This window comes from Pelecanus crispus, chromosome 1 (genome assembly GCF_030463565.1).
Source record: "Pelecanus crispus isolate bPelCri1 chromosome 1, bPelCri1.pri, whole genome shotgun sequence".
Lineage (NCBI taxonomy): Eukaryota > Metazoa > Chordata > Aves > Pelecaniformes > Pelecanidae > Pelecanus > Pelecanus crispus.
Genome location: NC_134643.1, coordinates 219730311 through 219743300, shown reverse-complemented (window position 1 = coordinate 219743300; position 12990 = coordinate 219730311). Strand labels below are relative to the sequence as shown.

At 37.0% G+C, this 12990-nt stretch overlaps 1 protein-coding gene across 3 annotated transcripts in view; it reads left to right on the top strand.

The window, feature by feature from the left end:
- Positions 1-12990, top strand: part of DLG2 (discs large MAGUK scaffold protein 2) — a 677470-nt gene that overhangs the window by 202380 nt on the left and 462100 nt on the right. The window lies entirely within an intron of this gene.

Here is a 12990-nt window from a genome sequence, read left to right as displayed (position 1 = left end):
CCTGTCAGGGCACTGTGTGGACCAGTGGCTCGCTGGAGGACGGGAGCTGCCGGGGCTCCCCCGGGGCCAGCAGGCCAGGGCGTCGCAGCCAGGCCTGGTCCCACCGCCCCAACCAGGGAGCAGGGCAGGCGGGGGCAGCCCCAACCCAGGCATCAGGCACCTCTGTGAGGACGGGGCTGGGCCGAGGCCAGGCTGGGATGCCAGCTCACGGGCGGGCCCAGCTCAGCAGGGCCCATGGCTGGGCAGAGCAGAGCTGTGGCGGAGCTGGAGACCACATCCTACAGGGCAGTCCCCGGGGCCGGGACTGATGGCCCCAGGCTGGGCTGAAATGGGGTCCTGGGCTGTGGCCAGGGTGAGGGGAGGCCCTGGGGGAGGTAGGCAGGGACAGTCAGGCCTCGTAGTGCCCTCGGGGCCCCGACACTGCTGTCTTCCGTGTTGTTTATAGGTACATTGTCCTGCAAACCACTCCAAAAAGAATAAAGGATTTAGAAGAAAAAAGATACGCAATTAAACTTTCATACACCTTTCACTCTGTGAAACAAATACTTTGTCAACAAACGTCGAAAATCTAATCCCCTGGCAATCTACTAACAGCTGTCAAAAGATGTTGATGAAAAATGTATTATATCTTTTCTAAAAGAGAACGGACTATTAGTATTTAATGCAAACTAGTGTCCTCTCTTGGCATATTGAATGCCCTTGGATAATTAATATGAGGCTGATTTATTTTGGATTTTTTAAACAGTTTTTTCAGTTTTCTCACATTCTTTCAGCTTGTTGGCAGTTCCACAGTATGAATCTTGCAGACTGAAGTAGTTTGTCTTCACGTGCCAAAATCTACAATCAGTATTTTAAAAAAAATAGTTGGGAAGAAAGAGTGAGGTAAACAAGGTTGAGTTGCCTCTTGCCAATTAGTTGTCTTTGGAAATATGAAACAATTGTCACATCTATCAAACCGTTAGCTTAATTTACATTAAGGTAGCTGTCTAATGTGGTTTATACTGGCTGGGTGTCTCAGAGACACCAAAGACTGACGACCAGTCAGACATCAAAAGATGTGCTCTACATTAGCGGACATTTGTTGAGCAAAGGAAGCATTTGCAACACTTGTATAAGCATTAATGTTTTTTATATTCTGGGGAACTTGTTCCTGTGCTTGATCACATTCATAGTAATTTTTTTTTTCGTGACATCTAATCCCATTTCCTTTGGTGCAGCTTGTGTTAATTAGCCCTTGCCTTTTGCTGCACAGCTCTGAAAAGTCTGGCTCTGGCTTCTCTGTAACCATCCATTTAAGAAGAAGGTCAGCTAGATTTGCCCCTCAGCCCCTTTCCTGGCCTAAGACTAGCTTTCTCATCCTGTCCATATACATCGTGCTCCAGCCCACTGACCATCTTGATGACTTTTCACTGGACTCACTTCAGTTTGTTCATCTCTCTCTTCTACTGGGTAGCCCAAAACAACAAAGTACTTCAGATATACTTTTATAATACTCAGTGGAAGTGACAAATCGCTTTCCTTGTCATCCTTTCTACACTCCTACTAATGCAATGCATTGTGCATGCGATGTTTGTCTTTTTCAGTTATCAGGACTTCTCCTGACACCACAGCCTCTCAAAGATGAGAAAGGTCTCACTACAACGTTGGCAAGCTTCCTAAGCACTTTTGGATGCATCACATCCAGTTCCATGGACTTGTGTGCATCCAATTTATTTAAGTGGTCTCTAGCTTCATATTCATGTATTGTAGGTAGCACTTCCACCCCTGCACTCTACTAGTCATTGTAGGGACTAGGGAGGTTGGAGAGCAGACCTTGCATATAAATATTGAGAAAGCAAATTCACTTCACAACAAAGGCTTTTCCATGTCTTTGTCACCATGTCCCCATATTTTCTTTCATCTTCCTTGTGTTGCTGGTGTACTTGTAGAAACCTTTCTTGTTACCCTTCATGTCCATCTTCAATTTTAACTTCAGCTGAACTCCAGTAGCTCTCTTTCTAGAGAATTTAAATAGCAAAGAAAACAGAGCTGGGGAGGTATCTTTGCAAATAACACTATCTGCTCAGATTCACTATTCCAAAATATTTTCTGAGAAGCACTAAATATTAGAGATTTCAACTAATTATTTCCTTTTTCTTCCCAGTGACAAATTTTCATTGAACTCTTCCTCTGAAACTTTCTGTATTGCCTTCACAAGTCAATAGATACATGGGCTGAAAGAAATCTGGAGCACTGTTGTTGATATATGCTCCCTTTTTCCTCTTGTAATTTTTTGCAATCATTAGATCTATTTAAGAACACATTTAGAAACAGTTATTTTGGCATAAAAGCAATTCACTAATCAGTCATTAGTCATGAGGGAACAAAATTACGTTTGATTGAAATGGTAGATGAACGTGTCATCATGTTTTGCTCTGAACTGGTTAAAAATATACTGTCACACTTGTGTGAAGTTCTCTTTGTATAATTTCAGATTTGCTGTTTAATAAAGCCTAATGCTCTGTGCTTGGTGGAAGAGAGACAGAAATTCAGGAAAAGTGTAGTCCATTCTTCCAGAATAATCTGCCAATAGCACTGTTTATTTTTCTTGGGAGTATCCAGTTAATATTTATTTATTTATTTATTTTCATGTCCTACGCTATAATTATATATATATTATAAAAGAACTATAACCATAACTTTTACCAAGACTGCAAATTTAGCTTTTGTTTTATCTACAGACAATGAGTTCCATGAGTTAACAATGCATTTTAGAGTAACATTTCTTTTCAGCTATATTTAATTGTTTACCATATGTATTTCCATATCTTTCTTTGGTCTTTCCCTGAGACAAGTATTTTATTCTGTTTATGGAAGTCAAGTAACATGTACTTATAAATGATTTATATGGGTGAACTGGAGTCTTTCATATAAATGAAGATACTAGTTCATCATACTTCTAAGAAACTTAGTAGAAAGAAGAAAATCCATGGGATATTACTGTAGTCTGCATAGGAATGATATAATATAGAGAAAGCAAGCTGAACAGAAGGTAGTTAATGTGTATCAAAGTACAGTAAGAAATTCTATAGCATAGGATGGTATTAAAGCTATACAGGTAATTGAATGGTCAAGAGGTTGTGTTTTTTAGGTGCAACATGGAAAATAATCAGAAAATTGCACAAAATCTCTCTTGAATTAGTCCTGACAAAAGCAGAGAACTTAGATGCGATGTAGGGATCATAATGTGTTGCATTTCATGTCCTTGTAAGAGTGGGGGAAAAAATCACAGAAATATTAAAGTTCAAAAAATAAAATTCATACAAGTCAAGAAGCTAGTTTCATAGGATTTTTTTTAAAAATGGCTGAAGGAGCAAAATGTTTTACAGCAAGAAGTTAGTATTGTTTCTAAGCAATAAATATGTAGATGTCCGTAAACTCTGACAATTTAAATTTATAACTATGGTAGTGCCTGCTAAAGGTTTTAATGGAGAAAAAATTAGTATTTTTTTAAGCACATCAGTAGCAGATAGCTTCTCAAAGAGTCACCGGAAGGACTTAATAGATGAGCAAAATAGAAAAAGAGGGGCCACTGAAAAAGATAAGATTATTTTTAAAATCTAATTAGTTGCTTGCTTCACTTTCTACTGTAAAGAAATGTTGGAAGTTTTGTTTTTTCTCTACAGGGAAGAAGTCAGGGAAACTGTCTAAAATCAAAGTGCCATAAAAGAGGAACTTGATTAAATTAATAGTTGCATACTGCTGGGACCATGTGGTTTTAGCCCAGGACGGAACTGAAAATTAAGATTATCAAAATGCTATAACAATGGGTATCCTACCACTTAGTATGCTTTTGGAAATACAAGAATGGAAGATGAAAAATACAGCTTTCTTAAAATAGATTTTAAAGATGATTCAGAGAATTATAGACCAGGAAGTCTGCCTTTACACTGCCTAAAATGATTGAAAACATAATGCATTCTCACAAAGGAGGAGTCAACATAGCTATTCTAAAGGGTCTTGGTCAAAAGACCATTCTAATTCCTTGAAAGAGTAACTGAGTGTGTGCAGAAAGAAAATATATCCATACAAAGTAACCGTATTTTTAAAAACTTTTGACAAAGTTCAGAAAAAAGTGTCTGAATAAAATTACAGTAAACTGTAGAAGATGAACAGAGGGTCTGTTCTGGATGTATGATTTCTTAACATGTAAGAAACCTGGAAGGGCAACAGAATTGGACGGGATTGCAAAATTAGATGAATTAACCTAGACTACAGCTAGCTGTAAAGTTGCAGAAGAAGCTACTGACTCAGCTGACCAGCCCAAAGGTGTGAAGTGATTGACTCTTAGTCTTCATAAAAAATGAAAAATATAATTTAAATTTAAGTATTTGCATATATTAATATCAGTAATACATAGATTGTTTTACTGGCACATTTGAAATAAATGCTTTATCTATCTACCTATCTATCTATCAGCCTATCTATCCAGATACACACCTTTTTGAAGGATATGTTGTCCCTGAAAGAGTCCAAACAGTCACCATTGAGCATATGAGAAACTCTTCAATCTTAGATTGTCCTCTAGATAAAAGTAGTTTCTGATGAATTAGACTTTTTGTTTTTCAATACTTTAGGCCCTTTGGAAACTGAGCTTTGGACTCTTAAGTTACTTAGGTTCTTCAATAAATTATTGGGGTTTATATGCTGCAGTCAATTACTGGACTACTTGATATTTCATTTACCTTAAGATGACATTCCATTGACAGATAAAAATGGTTTCTAGATATTAAGGAAATAAATGTGGGTGTCAGCAACATAAACATCATCCTGCGAGTTTGTCATGCAAATTTCTTTGTAGTCAATGGAGAGGCAAATGCAGCATCATGAAATGATTCTTAATGTAGCCTTGTAACATAAAGGAGTGGAACCTTGTTCAGAAAGTGTCCTTTCTCATCTATGCTCTAGATATTTGAGTGACACTGACACTAGCTTGAGTTTTTCATCACCTCAAAATTTGTTTGAAAAAGTTAAAGTGCCATTTAATAAATGGAAGTTAGAGCCAAATAGGTATTTTTTGGGTCGTCAAAGATGAATTAAAAATTTTGAATTTTGAAAAATTAGGCACCAGATTTCTGAAGGAAACAGAATTTGTTCAGCAAGTTTTTTGGGGGTTGGGTTTTTTTGTTTGTCTGTTTTCTGTGAACACTTTTATATAACATCCTTCAGAATAGAAAGTATCTGTTTTTGGAGAGCACAGAGTTTTGGTTTGTATTTTGGCTTAATAAATCAACTCAGTTTGTTTTGAAAAAATGCACCTTATAGTAATATTATTGTATGTATTGGTTTGAGACTGTTTTTTCTATGCATTATTCTTTCAGTGTCTGTATCTGTACACATACTCCAGGATATTAAGGTAATGAATACAGTTTGCCAAGGACTGTCTTACAAGGACTCCCCAAGTATGTGCACTGTTTTTCTAAACTTGTTTTATCAGTATTCCAGGGGCTGTTCATTTGTTTGGTTTTTTTGTTGTTTTTTTTTTTTTCCCCCCCATGGGGTTCTGGTCACTAACCTGTCACTAACAGCTAGCTATCTCATAAATCTGCAAAGGTGTAATCCTCTTTAGACTGGATAAAGTTTAAAGAAAACAGTAAAATGCTTATAGGACAGAGCTGACTTAGGAGGGACTAGTTAACAAACTGGATAAACAGACTAACAACCATGGGAGCTACAATGATCTTTTCATTTGAAAGTAATGATTACCAAGAGGGATAAAGAATGATTTAAGGTAAAATTAGAGAATAGAAATAGATTAATGAAAAGAAGGAGATGGAAAATGAAAGTATCTTGGGCAAATGTTTCTCATAGGGACAGGTATTTGACCAAAGAGCAGGTTTTTTAGCTAAATATTGGGATTTATTTCAATAAATGATGCAAAGCAAAACAAAAATCTTGCAATACACATCATTACCTACTTTTCAGTATATGACTCCTCAGTTGTTCTTTGATTTGCTCGGACATCTCCTTTAGGAATGTAGGCTGTAGTTCTATGAAATCAAAAGGGTTTTGTGGCTTCACTTTCCGGCTGCTCATTTCTTCTGGCCTTTATTTTTCCAATCCTGTCTACCATCACACATTAGAAAAGTAAAATATCAGAGATTTCTACCAAAAGGAGAAACAGGCCAGACTTATTTGAATTATGTAAGTGTAATTTGATAGTTGACAATATGTAACATCTCTATTTCCTTCACAAGCTAATGTGCTTTCCATGTGATCCTGTTAGACAGACCAGATTGTTTTCCTAAGACAGCAAGTGGTTCCAAGAGAAGTCATGTGCTTTGTTACTGAGGGTTTACTTTCCTGGATGTTTTTGTAAAAATAAAAGTCATCCTCACAATTTAAAGGAAAAAAAGTGCTGTCCCATACCACCATGTTTCCTCTTGCTTTCACCACCACGGCTGTAGATGGTTCAGGCACACGGCTGGTCCCTCACCTGCTGTATCCTGCAGATCTTTCTCCAAAGTGTCATTCTGGGAAGCATATTTGATTTTGTCTTCTCTTCCTAAAACCAAGTGGAATCCTAAAGTAGCTTGAAAAGCAAGCTGCCTTTACATCCACAAATACAGAGAGAGTACTTTTTATCTTAGCCATTAGTTTGGTGTCACTCATACGTACAGTGCTAGCAAGACTATAGTGGTTATCTGCTGTGACCTACTGTGTAACACAGACTCTAGAATTTTACCCCGTCAGTCCTGCATTGAGCTCAATAACTTCTAGTTGTATCAAAGCAAAGAGCAATTGGTCCAGGCCCTTGAGGTCAATTGGTGCAGATATGGTGTAATGTTATAGGTGCTCCAAATAATGCTAATAGATTGTTTTCACTCTTCAAATCATGGAGACAGATATTAAGAAAAAATACCCCAAATATATACAAACCTCTTGTGTCTAGAACGGCTGCATTTATGGGTAAAGTTCTTTTCAGTACAAAGCCATCAAGGATTCATCTTGCTTCTGTGTCTCCCTTTCTTGATTCATACACTGTCCTTGTCATATAAATACACAGCACCTGGGCCTGTATGTAATTCATTTACAAAAACACGCCAGGATATTTCTGTTTGGGAAATCTTTCTAGACATTGTTTTCAACTGAAATGTAATCTCAGGGGTGGCCAGGTATGGATTGTAGAAAACAAGACAGATTTTCATTGTTCTTTTAATATTGAATCAGTTATGTTCCAGTCAAATGGCTTTGCTTTTGTTGTGAAAATTATGTTAGGCACTTAAAACAAGCCGTTATTTTCCAAAGGCTTAAGAAGGAGCTTACTAACTTGCATTCTCAGTAATGTATGCTATAAACCTTGTCTATTTAGGCTGTGCTGTGTGATCACATCTCTCTGCTTTCCATTAATCTGCAGTGAAAGCTTACTGCTGGCCTGTAATAAGACAGTGCCAGAACTGTGCCAAACTCTTCGAAGGTGTTGTGTATTATGAACATACCACAAATAGCTTCATAGGGAAGAAAAAATTTCTCGTTGTCTGCTAATAAATTTAAGTGAGGTTCTTTCAAAATAACTTTAATGGGAAGCAATCGATTGGAACGAGGATGCTGTAATAGGCACTACACCTATGTCATGGTTTAACCCAGCAAGCAGGTAAACACCACGCAGCCGTTTGCTCACTTCCCCCACAGTGGGATGGGGGAGAGAATCAGGAAAAAAGGTAAAACTCATGGGCTGAGATAAAGACAATTTAATAGGACAGAAAAGGAAGGGCAAATAATAATAATGATAAAAGAATTTACAAAACAAGTGGTGCACAATGGCATTGCTCACCATCTGCTGACCGATGCCCAGCCAGTTCCCAAGCAGTGGGCCTGCCCCTCCGGCCAACCTCCACAGTTTTTCTTCAGCATGACATAGATATGGTATGGAAAACCCCTCTGGTCAGTTGGGGTCAGCTGTCCTGGCTCTGTCCCCTCCCAGCTTCTCATGCACCTCCAGACTCCTCACTGGCAGGGCAGTATGAGAAGCTGAAAAGTCCTTGACTTAGTGTAAGCACTGCTCTGCAACGACTAAACCATCAGTGTGTTATCAGCATTATTCTCATCCTAAATCCAAAACACAGCACTATACCAGCTACTAGGAAGAAAATCAACTCTATCCCAGTCAAAATCAGGACAACCTAAAAAAGACCACCTGAGCTGGCTAATTGACATTCTTTATTTGCTATGTGGATTGACAGCATTGGAATAAAAATATACTCCTGCAAAAATTCTAGCCTGGTTATATTTTCCTCTGTCTTTATGCAGTGCATGCAGTGCATATGTGACTCTGTAAAAAAGCTCCTGATTAATTTATTCCATGGATATCTCCTGCGTATTTGTGGTATACTTTTACTGCTTAGGGTACTAGCTGAATGGAGACCCAAAGTAATTGAATTTCTATTTCAAAATCAAAAATCACCCATAGTAAATAACATGCTGGTTTATTCCTAATTTAACAGAGAGACAAATATGAACAGTTTAAGGTACCGCATATCTTCATGCAACTGAACTTTGAGATATGAATTTTAAGTAACTGTTAGCCATGAACTTTTCTTTATATCCTTTTTTATTGTGTGCAAAGCAGTGTTGGAGTATTAGGCCCGAAATGAAGAATCAGGTCTTAAAAAGGCTGTCTTAAATTTGCCAAAGTGCTACTACTATACACTGTAAACTGAAGGGTTATTAAAGGGGTTAAAGTTCTTGGACTCAGCAGTGCTTGTCACAAACTACCTGGCCAAAGGTACTCAAGGAAAGAACTTTTGTTTCTCATGATAGTGGGTGGAGGTTCAAGGTTATATTTAAGTATTTTGGGAAAGTCTGGAACCTGGCCCTCTTTGCCCTCAACAACATGTGGAAAAGAGGCATCAGAAAATATTTCCCACATAGTGAAAATGATGGTTGCAACAACTGTTGTTGTCCTTTCTACCCTATGCATTTAATCTTTTCTAAACAGACCTTTTTGTAGTTCCTTCTAAGTTATTTTGCTTAATGGCTTTATATGAATCTAGTTTAAGGTGAACTAAAGCACAAAAATAAAGTGCACAAAATTCTCTGGAGGGGAGAACTTCACAAACTATTACACACCCCTACCAGAAAATGGCAGGTCCTGTGCAGGATATTTCTGTATTGGCACAGGAATACTCTTGTATTTCAGTCTTTGCACTGCAATTTTATGATTCTTTGATTCACTTGGATGTGAAATTGGTAAACCCACTGCTCTGTTCTCCACCAGCTTTGACATGATTGACTTTGACTTAATATTCCCAGCTGAGGGTTGTTTTTTTCTGTTGATATAGTTCCCTTCCAAACCCTTGTCATTTTTCTTTTTCATTGTATCTTGATTTCTAAATTACTGTCCTTATGTTAACCCTAGGACATGCAGCTAACACTAAGAATGGATATGTTTGCATTTGTGACTCCTTAAGCTTTTCTACCCTCTCATAAAAATCAAAAGAGCATGTCCTTGATTATACAGGCAGATATGTTGTGCAGGGACCTGTGTCTCAGATAGTGCTGTGCTGGTATTTTTGTATAAAACTTCAAAGTTTGAGATTCATCCTTTTGTTTATAGGATATGGGGTTCATATAACTTTTATAAGTAAACAAAATATTATTCTTAAAGACCATTGACAGATTCCAATGAATGGTGAAATTTTTAAATAACGACCTTTTATTATATTTTTCCTCTTTTACAGTTTTATTTTTGCTGTTGTAGTCCGGCATGCCTCTCTTTTGTCTTGTACACCTGGAGGAAGGGAGGAGTAGGCAGGCCTGCAATAGAAGCTGAGCTGTTTTATTTCAGATGTGTCCTTCCCCACCCCTTATGTTCTGGTTTTATTAAATGAAGCGGTTTTATCATCTTACATATGGGATAGTCATGGAAATCAAGCGATTTGCCCAAGATTTCCTAGGTACCCTGTGATAACAGTGGGTTGTGCCAGATCACTTGGCTCCTAGCCTAATCTTGGACTAATCACAACCATTCCTTCTAGTCTGTGTCACCACTAAGACTATTATTTCTATACAAACATAATTGGTTTTGACCAAACAAACAAACAAAAAAATTGCAAAGAAATTGCATTTGACTTATTTCAGTATCCTTGCTATCATAGTAATGCTTGTTCTCTTTATTTTTCTTTGTAGAAAAATATTTGTAGAAATTTTAGGACCACTAAATAAGCTGGTCCACTCCATGTTTATTACTCTTCCTTCATTCTGCATTTTTTTATGGTTGCATAACATTGCATTCTTGGTTGGAGGGAAAAATCTGTTACTACAGCTAAATCATCTTCGCCCATGCTTCTAGCTTCCCTTTCAGAACTCTATTAATAATTTTTGTTTCCCATATGCAGGTTTTGTTTCCCATATGCACATTTTTGCCCGAAGCAAACTCTTCTCAGCGTTTCTTTTTGGTGTAGGTCCAATGTTACTGTAATCCAGTTACTGTTATTTGTGCTGGTAGAATATCAGCTAAATCTATTTGCTCATTTTGTCATGCCTACTTAATATTTTAAAAAGAAAATTAGTGAGATTTTTCCACAACAGTATCGGGTCAAACACAGTTCACACAGTGTACTGTACAATATTCAGTTTTGCTTTGTGCACCAGTTATTATCAAATCAGGGTGATAGCTGGACATGTGGATTTGAGCCATGTGTTAATCCAAGTTCATCCAGAAGTGCGTGCCATCCTGTCTAATACAATGGTTCAATTACAGCTGATGAAATTGCATTATCTTTTGAATCCATCTTACCATGTTGTCTAGCAATTAGTTGCACACATACATCCCGTATTCAAGTGTGTGTGTCTCACGTAGGCAGTGACAAACTTTAAAACAAAAATGTGGACAGTTAAATCCTTTATTAATGGAATTTTATTTATTTACAGATTTTCTAAGTAAGAAATAGCCTAGAAACATTGGGTAGGTTCAGGTCAAGTTCAGTGGTGTCAAATTCTTTTGAAAAAAACCCCTTTTTCTACATTCTGATAAGAGGCAATTTCAAATATAGTGTTTTAACAGCGTATGAATAAACATTAGAGTCAAGAGGATGCCTTTGCAGTTCTGCCTTGTTCTGGTTGGATTTAGTAAGGTTGCTAAAAGGTCATCTACTGCTTTCAAATATAGGACTGTGGAGATTTGTGATACACATTTTACTACTATGGTACAGGTGGTTTTATCCAATATTATCGGTGTAGATGTGTGTGTGGTCACAGAATGCATAGATTCTTTCCACTCCCCAACCATATTGTAGCTGTTGCCTGCCTTGAATTTTTTTATCTTTTTTTGAGTGGTCTTTTTAAAATTTATATGTGAACTTCTTTTGACTTCTGCAATTAGCCAGTTTTCTTCAAATAGCTTTGAAAGACATGTTTAAGCTGGGTTGTTTTTAGATTCTGACTGGCATTTGAGCAAACTGAAATAGCATCCATATATTCTGGAGTGAATGGGGTAGCTTGCTATGGGACAAAAAGCTGATGGTCTTAAGCTGATGGACACTGCTAATACAGGCCTATGATGATGAAGATGAAATCTGAATTTGGCCTCATTAATGTTTTGTCTTTAAATATATATATGGTATATAAATAAATATTATTTTATACATTATTTATAGCATCAGTTAACGATAATATATAAATTTCTTACATAGAGGTAGCCTTGCTCAAAATGATGCAGTAGTGGTTTGGATTATCTTCTAGTAGGTAAGATTTTAGGTGCTTAGGGTTGAGTTACACTTGAGCACTAGAGGAAAGTAGTTTTCTGGACGGCTTGCATACCCTCACTCCTTATGCTTAAGTAAAATTGCAAAAATATGGATTCAGCCTTATGCATCTTTTAATTTACTTCACATGTAGCAATCATTACCTTGTAGACTCCCTTAGCTCAGATTTTTAAGTGCTGACTTCCGTATCTACACCTGCAATTCAGAAGTGCATTGATATTTGTTTTTCAAACATGAAATTACCTTAGCTGCATGCAAAGCTATGAGAGTTCTTGGAGTTGGGCACTTGTTATGTGAGAGGACACAGCCAGCTGTATGATTTTGGCTTTTCAGCAAAGTTCTGAATAAACCATGCATTATAACATGATTGTAGTATAGTTTGGGACAGGCACCTTGAATGAAAGTACAGTTAAAACGGATGTTAGTTTCACATATGACAATTTGAATTACAGTGTTGTCAAAATGTTTTCTCCACTGTTAGACCATTGCCATAATTTTTCATTAAGAATTACTGCCAGGTTGTATCATTATATATTTCAGCAATGTCTAAGCTTTGAGGAATTTTAGGTTAGTAATTTAGGAGGAATTAAATAATTGAATCAAGACTTACTGCACCAAAGCATTTGTAAAAATTTATTTATCTCATTGGAAAGCATATTTGCAGATAGTCATAGCTGTCTCTTTGTCTTTGAAATCTTTGAAAATAAATTTGCTTTAGTCTTTGGAATGGTAAAACTATGCATATCACAAATTCCCTTTAATTTTTGTGTACTTACATCCTAGTTGAACACCAATAGACATAAAAGAATTCTGTCACACAGTGCTGTAGATGTTTTTAAAAATCAATTGGTCATTTTCTATGGTTAGAAGTACCTGAGGCATGTTTAGGTTAAAAGAAAATGTAAAAAAAATGTAGATATATAGGGGTGCAAGATCCACTGATTCTTAAGGGGCTAAAGACTTAGTCACCTGAGACTGGAGTATATCCCTGAACCTCTCCAGATGCTTGAAACAATCAGCCCAGATTTTATACACTTTACACCCCTGTCACTTCTATGAGAAAAAAGAAAATACTTGCAGATAAAGATTGCAGGAGAATTTAAGGCAAAGAGGTTGTATTAGTAAGAAAAACCCAAGAGGGGATTTACAGAAAACTGTACAGAAGGTTATGGGCAAGTAGGAAAGAATTTGTAAAGGGTGAAAAAAGAGGAGAAAATGATACATCAGTCATAACCTTGAAGACCTT